The 16,374-nt window shown below is 44.0% G+C and overlaps 1 long non-coding RNA gene across 1 annotated transcript; it reads left to right on the top strand.

The window, feature by feature from the left end:
* Window positions 1-670: 670 nt before the first annotated feature.
* Window positions 671-2,247, top strand: LOC123065442 (uncharacterized). The gene is made up of 2 exons (XR_006431043.1): window positions 671-799; window positions 1,418-2,247. It is a non-coding gene; the product is annotated as an uncharacterized lncRNA (long non-coding RNA).
* Window positions 2,248-16,374: the final 14,127 nt, after the last annotated feature.

Here is a 16,374-nt window from a genome sequence, read left to right as displayed (position 1 = left end):
AAAGAAAATAACAAACGAATATCTCCGAATATGAATTGATATGAATATCAATTATTCGGGCGCGGAGGATCTATACCCGAATATTGACATAATTCAAAATATTGATAAGGTATTATCAATAACATGGGCGGGGTAGACCCATACCCAAAAAAGTTAAAAATAAATAAATAAATAAATAATAATGCCAGCCATCGAAGCATAAGGGAGCACAAGAGTATAGCTGAAGTTTCAGTCAAGAAGAGCCAAAGCAATGCATGACTCCATTGCGCACGCAATGTGTGTTGGCTTGCGCAATTTACAAAGCAAATAGCTTCACATGCAAGCAATGGAGTAATATATTGGGCTGGTTTGCATACCCAGCCTTGTCATTGCAATATTTTATCACGCAACAAGAAGCCCGTCTCTCAGCCATGACAAAGTCTCCTGTCTAGACAAAGTTCTTAGTGTGGACAAAATTCTCAGTCTAGAAAAAGTTCTCAGTCTAGCATCGGAGTCACGCAAGGTTGATTGTGCAAACTTTGAGGCATTTTGTCGGTGCATAAGGCGTGTCAAGGTATGAGATCCTCCAGCTTCCATCTATGATGCAGAGGAATAAAGAAGGGAGCATCCAGCATCCCTCGCGTGCTATAAAAGGAGGAGGACTGAGCGCTGACACATGCACAACACCAGTCTCCAGAGCATCGCAGCACAAGAGCACCACATCCCTCACTCTCCTTAGTAGTAGTAGTAGTAGTGGCCATCTCCAGTCTGTAATAAGCCTTTGAGGCATTGTATCATCCAGTGGTGGAGGTAGGCAGAGGTAGTTTTCTTTTCTCTTTGTAATCCCTTCGGGGTCTCCCGAAAGGGAAATCCGTATGTAAATTATGTTGTCTAAGTGAAGTAGTTTCGGGTTTCACTTGGTTTTTATATTATGAATTTATGAGATGAGTTCTTACGCTAGGTATCCTATAGGAGAAACCTCTGCCGGTCGTTCTCTGTTTAGCCGATGTGTGGCGTTTGAATGAGAACCTTGTGGCCGTAGAGAAGTGTTCCCTTCGGATGGAACTGCCTGGGAAGACGGTAGGAATTTATCGCATAAATTCACAATATAAACATCAAGTGAAAGAACTTAGGTGCTTCTGAAGCAACATAATGATACATACGGAGAGTACCGAGTAGGATTAACACAACTGTTGCATACCCGTAGGTTGTCTCGTTGGTCTCACCAACCCATAAAAGATCTTGCATATACACGTAAAATATAATAATTAGCAAATTAATTAAGAATTAGTTAATTGAATAATTTCAAAAAAATTAAATCACCTAATTTAAATCACCTAAGTATTTAATAATCTGGTATTTTAAATATTGTAAAATATCTAATATATTTTAATTATTTTATTGTAAAAATAAATAAATAAATAAATGATAATGCCAGCCATGGAAGCATAAGGGAGCACAAGAGTATAGCTGAAGTTTTAGTCAAGAAGAGCCAAAGCAATGCATGACTCCATTGCGCACGCAATGTGTGTTGGCTTGTGCAATTTACAGAGCCAATAGCTTCGCATGCAAGCAACAGAGTAATATATTGGACTAGTTTGTATACCCAGCCATGTCATAGCAATATTTTACCATGCCACGAGAAGCTGGTCTCTCAGCCATGACAAGGTCTCCTGTCTAGACAAAGTTCTCAGTCTGGACAAAATTCTCAGTTCAGACAAAGTTCTCAGTCAGGACAACGACTTCAGTCTAGACAAAATCATCTGTCAAGAAAAAGACTTCAGTCTGGACAAAATCATCTGTCAAGACAAAAGCTCAGCCACGCATTGGAATCATGCATAAGATGCTTGACTGTGCAAACTACAAGGCAGATAAAATATGGAGATGCTTCATCAGCTCAAGCAAAGGAAAACGCAAGAGGCCGAAGTTGTGTCAAGGCAGGCTGTAGCACACCTGCTAGAGAAGAATAAAGGTAGTAATTGCGCGGTGCCCCTCGCGTGCTATCAAAGGAGGAGGACTGAGCGCTGGAACACACACAACACCAGTCTCCAGAGCATCGCAACACCAGAGCACCACATCCCTCACTCTCCTCAGTAGTAGTAGTAGTAGCCATCTCCAGTTGTAATAAGCCTTTGATGCATTGTATCATCCAGTGGTGGAGGTAGGCAGAAGGTAGTTTTCTTTTCTCTTTGTAATCCCTTCGGGGTCTCCAGAAAGTAAAATCCGTATGTAAATTATGTTGTCGAAGTGAAGTAGTTTTGGGTTTCACTTGGTTTTTATATTATGAATTTATGAGATAAGTTCTTACGCTAGGGATCCTATAGGAGAAACCTCTGCCGGTAACTCTCTGTCTAGCCGATGTGTGGCGTTTGAATGAGAACCTTGTGGTCGTAGAGAAGTGTTCCCTTCGGGTGGAAATGCCTGGGAAGACGGTAGGAATTTATCGCATAAATTCGCAATACAAACATCAAGTGAAAGAACTTAGCTACTTCTGAAGCAACATAATGATGAATACGAAGAGTACCGAGTAGGATTAACGCAATAGCTGCATACCCGTAGGCTGTCTCGTTGGTCTCGCCAACCCGTAAAAGATCCTGCATATACACGTAAATTATAATAATTAGCAAATTAATTAAGAAATATTTAATTAAATAAATTAAATCACCTAAGTACTAAATAATATTGTATTTTACATATTGTAGAATTTAATAATTTTGTTTTTTATTTTGTTATATATTTGTGTGTTGGTATCTCAGCCAGAGTTTTAATCATTGAAAGACTAAAGTATTTGAATTTAGAAATTAGTACAGGTATACTGATCCCTACTAAAGAGAATACTAGCATACGGTGCAGAATAAATCCTTCCGAAGAACATACGTGGCATACTACTCATAGCCAACTAAATTTAATTGTTGACCTCATTCATAACTTTTATATATCTTGGGGGAAAAGGCAAGATAATTTAGACCAAAAATTTGAAAACTTGTTAAACGAACACAATAAGTTAGTAGAAAAATACGCAGGCTTGAATAATAAAATAGATCTAGTTCTACAGAAATTAGAAGAAGCGAAAGGAAGAAATATTATAATTTGTAAGAACAACGACTATATTAAAGAAGAAGTTTTATCCATAGGTAAGAATCTAAGTGGTGTCTTAAATAAAAGTAAAGATTCATCATCACGTGCTGAAATTAGACGCGATATACTTGAAGTTAAAAAGTTAGTACAAGAAGTAAAGACTTTAGTCATATCATAATTTGTATGAGTGAATATAGCGAAGCATTAACAGAAGTAAAAAAATACTTAACACCTCCTGTCGGATTTTCAGATCACGATTCACCAAAAGAAGATTCCAGAATAATTAAAAGGCAGAATAACACCATTCTACAGCTACTAGTCCCGATTTTGGAAAAGCTAAATACTAAACGAGGTAACAACGAGTTGATATTATCTTCAGCCGGAATAGTCTCATCTTCTAAAAATATTAATTCTGAAAAATGGAACTATCTAATAGCCTCTCTAGAAGAGACAAGACCATCCAGTTAATAAGGCAACATTCTAGACCGCTAACCATCATGAATAGGATATCATGCAAGGGTGACGACATAGATAATCTAGAAGATGTTATAGACATGGAACGCGAATTAGAAAGATACCAGAGAGACACGTTAAGAAAAATAAGACCGCAACAGGTACATCACATGGGTATATTTGAAAGTAAGAGTGGATTGTATAGAATATCTAGAGAAGTAGAATTAAGTGTGTTAACGCATCCAGTCAATTTAAGAATTGTTAGCAAAAATATTGAGAGTGAACTCAAATATTCAGGTTATAAATATATTCACCAAGGCATGTATATTATAGGAGTTAAAGGAATGACAAGAAAGAAATTAGGAACGAAGGTATTAATTACATTACTTGATAAAAGATGGGAGTCTATGGACAAGGCATCATTAGGCTTTATGGAAGGAGATATGAATGAAAATAGATTAATAACATATATAGCCCCAGACTTAATGATGCCTGTAAAAGAATTTATTGAAAAGATGAGCTTTCGATTTCAAACCAAAGGATATGAATATTTTAAAGGAACAAATTTATTAGTAAGCATTGAATTCATAGGAAGACTCACAAAGAAGAGTAGCTCTAGATACAAAGTAAATGTAAATGATGTAATATAAAGCATGCAATCTAAAGGCATAAAATTTATAAGCCCTCTTAAAATTGGTTCTGAAGAGAGAGCAGGAGAAGAATGGAATATAAGCGAACTAATAGAGAAGAAAGAATTGAAGCAGCCAAAAAATTATATAAGCTACCAAAATAGTGAAGGAAATAGTAGCATTAGATTCCTGAACTATAAATCCGCAGCCTTAGACGAAATAGAACCTCTTATGTCAGAAATAGAGAGTAGTAACAGTAAGAATAAAGGAGTAAAAGAATGCATGGAAAAGGCAGATTTAGAAGATGAATTAAAACATTGGGAAGAAAAATTAAAACATATAAACTGGGAATATAATAATTCAATGACATCAGATTGTCCTAAAATAAGAGAAAGGGAATTATTCTTTATTAGAGAAATCTGGAGGTTAAAAAGAATAATTAAGGATAAAAAACCAATCATTAGTAACCCAGTGGTGCCAAAGGATAATATAAAACGCGAAGAAAATACTAATATTAAGAATAAGACCGAAAGTCATAAGGAGAAATACATAAGTGAAGAAGATCAATGGGATATCAATAATAAGCTATTATTAGAAAGTTATGAAGAAGAAGAAGAACCATGGGATGAATATGAAAATAAAAATTATATAGACTCTGAGAAAAATGATGATTTTATAAACTCGTTAGATGATGAAAGTCTGCACAATTTAGAAAATGCGATGGAAGCCATGGAAGTAGATTTAGGTGGTCATAAAAGAAGAAGAGGTTATGGCGAGTCATCTGTAAAAAGAGAAGGAGAAAGAGAGAGACCTACTCGATCAGCTGGAAAATGGCCTCCTGAAAAAGATGACTATCAACCTAGATATATCCCTAGACAAAATACATTTATGGGTTCTAAAAGAACAGGTTTTGAAAGAGTAGTGCAATTCCAAAATTCTAGGAATGATGGTGCTATTCTAAATTTGGCAGGTGTAAGAGCATATTTATCCCCAAGGTGTTTTGGTGATTGATGACAATTCTTTTGCGGACTAATCGTGTGCGTTAAGTTTTTCAGAGATTCATCCTTTGGCACCAGACGATTCCCTCCCCTCAGTGTTTTATTCAAGACGGTGTAGCTCTTTTGTTTCTATGTTGGTGGACTAGTTTCGTAGGAGTCTCCATACTATCAAGAGGGGATCCGCTTTGGTAAGGCTAAGGTGGAATCAACATGTACACATCTTTATCCCACCCGTTGTTCCTTTCCGCTTCAATGGAGTTCCCTTTCCTCTCCTAGCTTGCTCTGACTGGTCCCAGCGGTAGTACCGCGGTCCTCAGCGGTAGTACCGCCGAAGCATATCAAGCGGTAGTACCGCTCCTCAAGCGATAGTACCACTTGCTTTCTTCGGCCGTAGTACCGCTGAGGCTCCAGGCTACTATCGCCTCGACTCGAGGCCTCTGTTTCTCGTGTCGGGTTGTGTGATACTAGTTGCGGCAGTAGTGGCGGTAGTACCGCCCTTACCTCCATGGCAGTACCGCTCTGGGCCCAGGTCCTTGCTCCCCTCTTATGCGCGGTAGTATCGCTGGGTGGGGACGATAGTATCGCTTGCTCAGCGGTAGTACCGCCCGCACAAGTGGTAGTACCACTCTGTGCGGGGCTGCTTGGGGGGGGGGGTAACAGTTCGATTGTTCCCCCCACTATATAAAGGGGTCTTCTTACTCAAAGTTGACCTACCTCTTCCCCCAAAAGCTCCATTGTTGATCCAAGCTCCATTTTCGCCCGATATTTCTCCCTGTCCAATCAAACTTGTTGATTTGCTCGGGATAGGTTGAGAAGGCCCCGATCTACACTTCCACCAAGAGAAATTTGATTCCCCCACTAATCCCTAGCGGATCTTGTTACTCTTGGGTGTTTGAGCACCCTAGACGGTTGAGGTCACCTCGGAGCCATAGTCCATTGTGGTGAAGCTTCGTGGTGTCGTTGGGAGCCTCCAATTAAGTTGTGGAGATAGCCCCAACCTTCTTTGTAAAGGTTCGGTCGCCGCCTTCAAGGGCACCAATAGTGGGATCACGGCATCTCGCATTGTGTGAGGGCGTGAGGAGAATACGGTGGCCCTAGTGGCTTCTTGGGGAGCATTGTGCCTCCACACCGCTCTAACGGAGAGGTACTTCCCTTTAAAAGGAAGGAACTTCGGTAACACATCCTCATCTCCATCGACTCCACTCTTGGTTATCTCGCGCCTTTACTTGTGCAAGCTATTTGTGTTGTATCCTTTGCTTGCTTGTGCACTTATTGTTGTTGCATCATATAGGTTGTTCACCTAGTTGCATATTTAGACAACCTACTTTGATGCAAAGTTTAATTTGGTAAAGAAAAGCTAAAAATTGTTAGTTGCCTATTCATTCCCCCTCTAGTCAACTATATCGATCCTTTCAATTTGTATCAGAGCCTCGTCTCTTTATTAAGGACTTTGCCATCCGAAGAGTATGGTTGACACCGTAGACGGTGGGGAGGAGGAGCACTCCGGTGTGAATCCGATCTCGTCTACGGGTGATGGGGAAACCATGGTGTCCCGTGAGGAATTCAATGTGGCCTTGGACACATTGAAAACCTCCATGACAATCACGGTTGAAAGCATGTTTAATAAATTCTTAGAAGGACTTAAACTACCTACCTCGCCGTTGAAAGTGGGTGATCCCACTAACAAGGTGACGGATGCTAACTCCGACAAGGGGGAAGCTAATAGTGAGAAGAGTCCTTCTACTAGTGCTAGAAATGGCACCGGCATCTTTGCCCATGTGGAACCTCCAACTTATGGAGGACCGATGCCGGCCCTCCTCCTAAGATTGTGAAAAATGATGATTTTGATTCTTGGGTGTATCGCTTCAAGCATCATTTAAATCATGTGAACACTAATCTTTGGAGAATCATTGAAGAAGGTTTCTATCCACATGACCGAAGCAACTTCACCCCTAGAGAAGCAGTGGATAATCAATTCAATGAGAATGCTCTCTTCATCATCCAAGATGCTATCCTCCTCGAAGATCTCCCTCATCTCCGACCCCATGCCATGGCCAAAGACGCATGGCAATGCGTTGTGTCTCTCTATCGGGGAAGCGCAAGCATTCAACGCTCCAACTATGAAGTGGTGCAAGATGAAGCCGATGAGTTTGCAATGAAAGAAGATGAAGAACCTCGTGGGCTCTTTCGGAGAGTAACCAAACTCGCGGTCTCACTCCGAGATCATGGGAGCAAGGACACGGATGACAATTGGATCAAGCGCAAGTTTCTCAAGGCCATGATGCCCTACAACAAGGCCATGTCCTCCGTCATTCGTCAAAGACCGGACTTCCACTCCATGACCTCAAGTGAAGTGTTGGATGAGTTCGTTGCAATGAGCATCTTGGACAAGACCGCCGATAACGCGGTGCTCCGCTCTCAAAGGGCAAAGAAGCCCAACCTTGCCTTGAAGGCCAGGGTTATTGTGGAAGAAGAGGAAGATGAGGAGAGCAACCCCGAAGATACAAAATATGATTATCATGAGCACATGGCTCTTGCTTCAAGGCAATTTTGGAGCAAAAAGAACTCAAGGCCCAATTTCAACAAGAACAACTCAAGTGGCTTCAAGGGCAAGCAACGAGTAAGAACTTCTTACAACTGTGGTAATGTAAGCCATTTCGTTGCGGATTTTCCTTACGAGAAGCGGGAAGACAATGGTGGCAAGCTCATCCGAAAGGACAAAGCTAAGTTCTTCCCCAACAAGAACAACTTCACCAAGAAGACTCCTACTCGAGGGTTGGTGGTTCAAGAAGAATACCGTGAGGATGACGATGATGATGAAGATAGTGGAGCAATGGCCATGGCATCCGTTGCCATTGCCACAACTCCTCGGATGTCTCTCTTCGATTCACCCAACGAGAACATCACCGCCAAGTGCCTCATGGCTAAAGCCACCAACAAGGTAACCCCCAACATCAAAACCACCATCATTACTAATCCCTCTTTGACGGATGGAATTGATGAAAGTGAGGGGTCTAATGAGGAAGTAAATGAATTCGAGTGTTTTATGAGTAAGCTAAAGGGCAAATCCAAGAAGCACTTTGTTGCTCTCTTGGAACAACTTGGTGAAGCCAATGACATGATCGAGGCTCACGAAGAAACCATCTCTAAGATGGAAGGTCATAGTCGTGACTATGCCGATGAGATATCGGATCTCTCTAATGCTCTTGAGGAAGAGCGCGGGCATCATTTGGCTCTTGAGGAGTAACACAATGATGACCATGCCAAGTTAAAGAAAGATCTTGATCATGCTCTTGTTGTGTCTCGTGTGCTATCTTCCGAGAAGGCTAAACTTGGGGTTGATCATGCTAGACTCAAGGAGGAGTTTGATGTACTTGACAAGGCCCACAAGGTCTTGAAGGGTGCTCATGCAAACCTCAAGGAGTCTCATGCTCAACTCCAATTTAAGCTAACCAAGGAAAAGGCCACCTTTCCTCATATGGTTTTAATTGATAATGCATATGCCACTAACCCATGTTGTGAGCATGTGCATCTTGTGGAGGAGAATGCCAAACTGAAGGATCAACTTGAGAAAGGCCTTGTGACATGCATTCAAGGTGATAAGAACCTCAACGACCTTTTGAGCAATCAAAAGGAAGTTGTGGCCAAGGAAGGAATTGGGTTCGCACCCAAGTCCAAGAACAAGAAGAAGAACGACAAGACCAAACGACCTCCTCCTCTCAAGAAAACCTTTGTGAAAGAGGGAGAGGGTGCTCCTAAGGAGAAGAAGAATAATGTGAAGGGTGTTGATGTCAAAAAGGGCAAAACCACCTCCTTCTCCAACAAAGCCGATGACTTTAACCCTTCTTATGTGTTGTGTCGTGCTAGTGATGGGCATGTTTATGCTAAATTTGTTGGTTCTCCTTATGAGTACATTGAATGGTCTATTTGGGTTCCTAAGACCCTTGTTAACATCAAAGGACCCATTACTAAATGGGTACCTAAAACCAAGCATTGATCTCTTGTAGGTGTTTGCTTCCGGTGGGGGATCATGGTTGCTCGATAGTGGAGGAACAAATCATATGACCGGGAGCAAGGACTTGGTGGTGGACGTGCACAAGATTCCTTCTATGCCCACCAATGTCGAGTGGGGTGATGCCTCGTCTTCTAAGGTATTGGGTCTTGGCAAGGTTGTCATTTCTCATGATCTAACGATTGAGAAAGTCATGCTTGTTGAGTCCCTTGCATTCAATCTTCTTTCCGTTCGTCAACTTGCACTCATGGGCTTTGCCACTTTCTTTGATATTGATACCGTGGCCCTCTTGTGGAGCAAGACTCTTAAAGTAGCCTTTGTTGGGCATGTCGAGAACGGTCTTTATGTGATTAACTTTTCGGAGCAACCCACTAAGACCGCGACATGCCTAATGGCTAAAGTTGATGTGGGATGGCTTTGGCATCGCCATTTAGCCCACGTCAATATGAGATCTTTGCAAAGTCTTCTCAAGGGGGACCATGTTCGTGGACTAACAAATGTTAGTCTTGCCAAAGATCGTTCTTGCAGTGCGTGTATCGAAGGAAAGCTTCATGAGAAGGGTCACCCTCCCACGACTATCATCTACTCGAAGAGACCCTTAGAGCTCCTTCACATGGACCTCTTAGGGCCTCCATTATTTGATAGTCTTGGGGGTAGAAAGTATTGCTTGGTGATTGTGGATGATTATTCAAGATACACTTGGGTATATTTCTTCAAGAGGAAGAGTGAGACTCAACAAACCGTCATCGACTTTGCAAATGAAGCTCAACGTCAACATGATGCAAAGATCTTGAAAATAAGAAGTGAAAACGGCACCGAGTTCAAGAACTACACCTTGGATGAGTTTCTTAGTGATGAGGGGATCAAGCATCAATATGTTGCACCATATACCCCTCAACAAAATGGTGTCGTGGAGAGGAAGAACCAGACGTTGATGGATGCGGCAAGGACCATGATGGCGGAGATCAAGTCTCCATACAACTTTTGGGCTGAAGCCATCAAGACAGCATGTCATGCATCCAATCGTCTCTATCTCCGCAAAGGCTCGAACAAGACTCCTTATGAAATACTCACTGGTAACAAGCCCAATCTCAAGTACTTCCGGGTGTTTGGGTGTAAGTGTTTCATTCTCAAGAAAGGTGTTCGTTTGTCTAAATTTGAGGCTAGAGCTTATGAGGGCATATTTGTTGGTTATGCTACAAACTCTCATGCTTACCGTGTCCTCACAAGTCCACCAGACTCATTGAGAATACGTGTAACGTGGAGTTTGACAAAAATAACGGCTCCCAAGTGGAGCAAAGTGGTACTTGTGATGTAGGTGATGAAATTCCTCCCCAAGCCATAAGAAGAATGGGTATTGGTCATATTCTACCCATTGAGGAACCCCTTGTGGCCGAAGGAGAAGGACAATGCTCCACTCAAGTGGAGCCATCACCTCCCCAAGACCCACACGCTTCCGAAGAACAAAGTGAAGGCCCTCAACCTCGTGAACAAGACCAAGGACAAGATCAACCTCAAGATGGTGGTGAACCACCAAATTATGCCCAAGGTCAAGTTCTCCCCCTCGAGCAAGTTCAAGATCAAGAGCAAACTCAAGATCTTGAACAAGCTCAAGACGACGCTCAAGATAATCAAGTTAACCCTCCTCCTTCCACATCCGAGGAGGAATTAGAGCGTCGTGCCGCGAAGATTGCTTCCAAGCTCACCACCAAAGGTCATCTCATGGATAATGTGGTTGGAAGCCTAAGAAAGGGGGTAAACACTCGTAGCCAATTAGCAAACTATTGTGAGCATCACGCATTTGTCTCTTGTGTTGAACCCCAAAAGGTCTATGAGGCGCTCAAAGATCCGGATTGGCTCAATGTCATGCATGAAGAACTCAACAACTTCGAGTACAACAAGGTGTGGAGATTGGTGCCAAGGCCGTCGGGGAACCACAACGTCATTGGAACCTAGTGGATATTCAAGAACAAGCAAGATGCTCATGGGAACATCATTCGCAACAAGGCAAGATTGGTAGCACAAGGCTACTCCCAAGTCGAGGGTATCGACTACGGTGAAACCTTTGCTCCCGTTGCTCGCCTTGAATCCATTCGTTTGTTGATTGCTTATGCTTCCCATCACAACTTTAAGTTACAACAAATGGATGTGAAAAGTGCTTTTCTTAATGGTCCTATTAATGAGTTGGTTTATGTCAAGCACCCCCCCGGGTTCGAGGATCCCTACTTCCCGGGTCATGTGTATCAACTCGATAAGGCACTCTATGGTCTTAAACAAGCCCCATGTGCGTGGTATGACCACCTTACCGAGTTGTTACAAGCTCATGGATTTGAGGTGGGGCAAATCGATCCCACTCTTTTTACTAAGAAGGTCAAAGGGGAGTTGTTTGTATGCCAACTATATGTTGATGATATTATCTTTGGTTCCCCTAACAAAGCTTTCAATGAGGAATTTGCCGCTCTCATGACCTCTAAGTTCAAGATGTCATCGATGGGAGAGTTGAAGTTCTTCCTCGGTTTCGACATCAAGCAAAGAAGAGAAGGTACTTTCATACATCAAGCCAAATACACCCAAGACATGCTAAAAAGATTCAAGCTAAGCGATGTCAAGCCGGCTTCCACTCCAATGCCTACCAAGTGCCAACTTGACATTGATCCCAATGGTAAAGCGGTGGATCAAAAGGTATATCGTTCCATGATTGGCTCCTTGCTTTACCTTTGTGCATCTAGACCAGGTATCATGTTGAGTGTGGGAATGTGTGCACGGTTTCAAGCCGCACCGAAGGAAAGCCACTATGTGGCGGTCAAGCGAATCTTTCGATATTTGGCTCATACCCCAAACTTTGGCTTATGGTACCCAAGAGGAGCAAACTTCAAGCTTGAAGGATATACGGATTCTGATTGGGCGGGAGACAAAGTGGATAGGAAGTCCACTTCCGGAGGGTGCCAATTTCTTGGTTGCTCTTTGGTGAGTTGGTCTTCCAAGAAGAAAAGTTGTGTGTCTCTCTCGTTCATCGAAGCGTAATATGTGGCGGCCGGTAGTTGTTGTGCACAACTCTTATGGATGAGGCAAACTTTAAAGGAGTACGGTGTCGTTTGTGACAAAGTGCCACTTTGGTGTGATAATGAAAGTGACATCAAGATTTCTCTCAACCCGGTGTAACATTTCAAGACGAAGCATATTGAGATTCGGTATCACTTCATCCGGGATCACATTAGGCGAGGGGAGATCGAGCTCAAGTATGTCAACATTCATGATAACCTTGCAGACATTTTCACAAAGCCCTTGGATGAAGCAAGATTTCGCGAGTTAAGGCATGAGCTAAATATCATTGATTCGAGCAATTTGACTTGAACCCTTGCACACCCCTCCTCATTCAACATGTTGTCTAGTTTAGGTGTAGGCATGGACATAGGGGGAGTGTTGTTCTCTTAATGAACTCTTCCTCCCCCCATTATGCATAAATTGATTATGTCCTTCTTTTTAACCATCTTCGATCGTTTTTGTGCTTCACGAACAAGTTTTCGTCATGGGCCCAAGGTTAAAATCTTCGCGGCGCCATACCTCTTGACTCAAACATAGGTGGCCTCGGCCACCGCCCTCTCTTGAAGAGGTGTGTCTTGGCCTCTTGCTAGTGTGTTCGCTGCCGAGTTAGCCTTTCCTCCGTTTATTGTCGTTGGTTTTCCGTTTCTTTTTGAGCTTAGCCGTGATGTCTAGTGGCCTTGAGTTGCTGGGCGGTACTACCGCTGGTGGTGCGCGTTACTACTGCTTATAAGCGGTACTACCGCCCATCAGCGCGGTACTACCGCTGCGGGGCGGGGTCAGGGGGTTATATCGGGGCTGGGGGAGGTTTCTTCTCCCCCATACCCATTCGCTTCGCCCCCTTGCTCCTCTTCGTCTCTCCAGCAACTATTCGCCACGAGAGGGCTCCGGCGGATCTCCTTCTCCGGGGCGAACCTCTCTATTCCTTTCGGTGGAGTCGATCCCCACCTCGTCCTCTTGCCATGGATGCCGGTATTGCCCCAGTTCCCTCTCTCTTCTTGTCTAGATTTCAAATCTAGCATCTTAGGAGCAATAATGGTTGCATCTCTAGATTTTTGGCTAAATCTAGGCTTGAGTAGGATGGAGAAGGCAACTAGACGGTTTGGATCAGTGATCTGTAGGATTATTTTTGAATTTGGTAGGACGGTAGTGCCGGATCTGACCACAGCAGTAGGAAACCGCTGTTTCCCCGCCTCGAGCGGTACTACCGCTCTCACTTGAGCGGTACTACCGCTTGGAGCGGTACTGCCGCCTCCAGGTCGCGGTACTACCGCTGCCTACCAAATTCCATCATGCTCCTGCCATTCAGTGATCCTTTTGTTGAGTTTGGTGGCTTATGCTCGTTCTTTCTGGTTGTTTTGCGTGTTCTTGTGTTTGGTTCCAGGTGATGAACATCCTGAGCATCAAGCTCGCCATGTCAACCCCGGTCGTGCCATGTCAAAGCGTTACCGCACATCTGAGTCAGCAGGAGGTTCCTCAAGTGCTCCAACTCCACCTCAACTCAAGAAGAAGTCTGCTGTCAAGCCAACGCCAACTGGAAAAACCGTGCCTCAAATGAATGCCAAGGAGTTCTGGGCACGACATCGCCGCAACCCTTATGAGGCAGACCAAGAACCCACTTTGGTCAACCGTCCGTTCTAGAACAGGTTTCAGTTTGCCATATTCTTTGATGTGCTCAAGGCCAAGAAGAATCTCTATGTTGATGTGTGCTCCATCGACACGGACTATATGGAGAAGGATCCTGAGTACTTTGGTGAAGCTCTTCAGATGTGCACTCAGCTGAACATTCTCAGAATCATGCAATTCAACAAGGACTATGATGCAGATATTGTGGCTCAATTCTATGCCACTGTCCATCTAGGGACTGGCAAGGACAGGACTCTGACTTGGATGACCAATGGCAAGTTGCTTCATGTCAGGTGGAAGGCATTCATGGAGTTACTTGGGGTGGAAGATCACGGGCTTGCATCTCCTGTCGGCTTTCCCCCTCACCGCAACACAACCTCCACTCACAAGCAAGCTCTCTAGCCCTACTGCACACTGAAGATCAACCCTGAGACTAAGAAGGAAACTTATGAGCTACCTGCCTTTCTGGACATTCTTCACCGTGTCTTCCGTGAGACTCTTTTCCCTCGCATCGGGAATCTGGATATGGTTCATTCTTATCTCGTGGACATGCTTCTCTTCTGCCAGCATGAGAAGGAAGAAAACACTGGCGAGTCCCTGGACATCTCTCATGTTATGTGGTCTGAGCTCTTATCTGCTATCTCTGAGTGCAAGTGCCCGATTTATGGTCCATTTATCATGCTGCTTATTGAGAAGGCCTGGGATCATGTCTATCCCAAGGTTATGCTAGAGACTGGAGAGTTGGTGTCTCATGAGATCAAGCGTCTGAGGAAGAAGGACAACTAGGGCACTCCAGTCCCTAAATCTGGGGGTACATCGTCTGCTACTGCCATGGAGACCGAGGAGGAGGCTGAGGCTGAGGCTGATGATGACTATGAGCCTTCTGGGGCAGAGCCCTCTTGGGCAAACAAGCTCAAGCTCAAGATGAAGAAGCTGTTCTGCATGGAGTCTCACGATCAGTACATGACTCATGTGGCTGAGAAGAAGGCCAGGGGACGTCACAAGGAGCTCATGCGTCAGTTGGGTGCCACCATTTCCAGTGGTTCTGAGGACCAGCTTACTGAGGAGGAGGAGTGGATTCAGCAGCATTGCCCATGGACAGATTCTGATGCCGAGCAGTTCCCGACCGACGACGGCTGGGAAGACGATCCCGCTGGGATTTGATGTTCGCAACCCTTGCTATCACCTGGAGCCATAGCAACACTCCCTCTCTTTTTGGTGTCTCGATGCCAAAGGGGGAGAGAGTTTAGGGATTTGTGTTGTTGTCTTTGTCTGTTTCGCGAGTGTGTCTTCTTTGTGGTGTGTTTTCTCGCTATTTGCTTTGTTTGGTTTTGTGTCAGTGAGACCTAAGTTCCAGACATATGGTGTGAGACATATGCTACGTTATCGTTAGATTATCATTATCTATGTCTATCTAGTCCTTCGGTATCTTATGAGTTGCTTGCGTATCCTGTTATATACTTTGCTCTCATATTTCCTGCTTAGGTTGTTGGTCTCTAAAATGTAGGGGGAGCGTTGATCCTAGTATGTGTGTCGTGCAGTTCAAAGCACTTATCTAGATAGCACACATCTAGGGGGAGCCCATCTACATTTTAGGGTTGTGGGGTTTGCACATGTCATATGTTTTTTTCCCGTTGTGCAAATCCCGTATTGTCATCAATCCACCAAAAAGGGGGAAATTGTAAGGGCATATTTATCCCCAAGGTGTTTTGGTGATTGATGACAATGCTTTTGCGGACTAATCGTGTGCGTTAAGTTTTTCAGAGATTCATCCTTTGGCACGAGACGATTCCCTCCCCTCGGTGTTTTATTCAAGACGGTGTAGCTCTTTCATTTCTATGTTGGTGCACTAGTTTCGTAGGAGTCTCCGTACTATCAAGAGGGGATCCGCTTTGGTAAGGCTAGGGTGGAATCAACACGTAGACATCTTTATCGCACCCGCTGTTCCTTTCCGCTTCAATGGAGTTCCCTTTCCTCTCCTAGCTTGCTCTGACTGGTCCCAGCAGTAGTACCACGGTCCTCAGCGGTAGTACCGCCGAAGCACATCAAGCGGTAGTACCGCTCCTCAAGTGGTAGTACCGCTTGTTGTCTTCGGCCGTAGTACCGCTGAGGCTCCGGGCTACTACCGCCTCGACTCGAGGACTCTGTTTCTCGTGTCGGGTTGTGTGGTACTAGTTGTGGCAATAGTGGCGGTAGTACCGCCCCAAGCGGTAGTACCTCCCTTACCTCTGCGGCAGTACCTCTGCCTCCAATTAAGTTGTGGAGATAGCCCCAACCTTCTTTGTAAAGGTTCAGTCGCCGCCTTCAAGGGCACCAATAGTGGAATCACGGCATCTCGCATTGTGTGAGGGCGTGAGGAGAATACGGTGGCCCTAGTGGCTTCCTGGGGTGCATTGTGCCTCCACACCGCTCTAACGAAGACGTACTTCCCTTTAATAACAGAAGGAGATAAAATCTAACTTAGAAAATAAAGCAAATACAGAGGAAGAGAACATTGTAGTTGAAGGCATAGAAATAGAGGAACAAATAATAACAGAAGGAGATAAAATATTAGAAC

Source organism: Triticum aestivum, chromosome 3B (genome assembly GCF_018294505.1).
Source record: "Triticum aestivum cultivar Chinese Spring chromosome 3B, IWGSC CS RefSeq v2.1, whole genome shotgun sequence".
Taxonomy (NCBI): Eukaryota; Viridiplantae; Streptophyta; class Magnoliopsida; order Poales; family Poaceae; genus Triticum; species Triticum aestivum.
The sequence above is the reverse complement of the archived record's forward strand: the minus strand, read 5'-3'. Positions and strand labels throughout refer to the sequence as shown.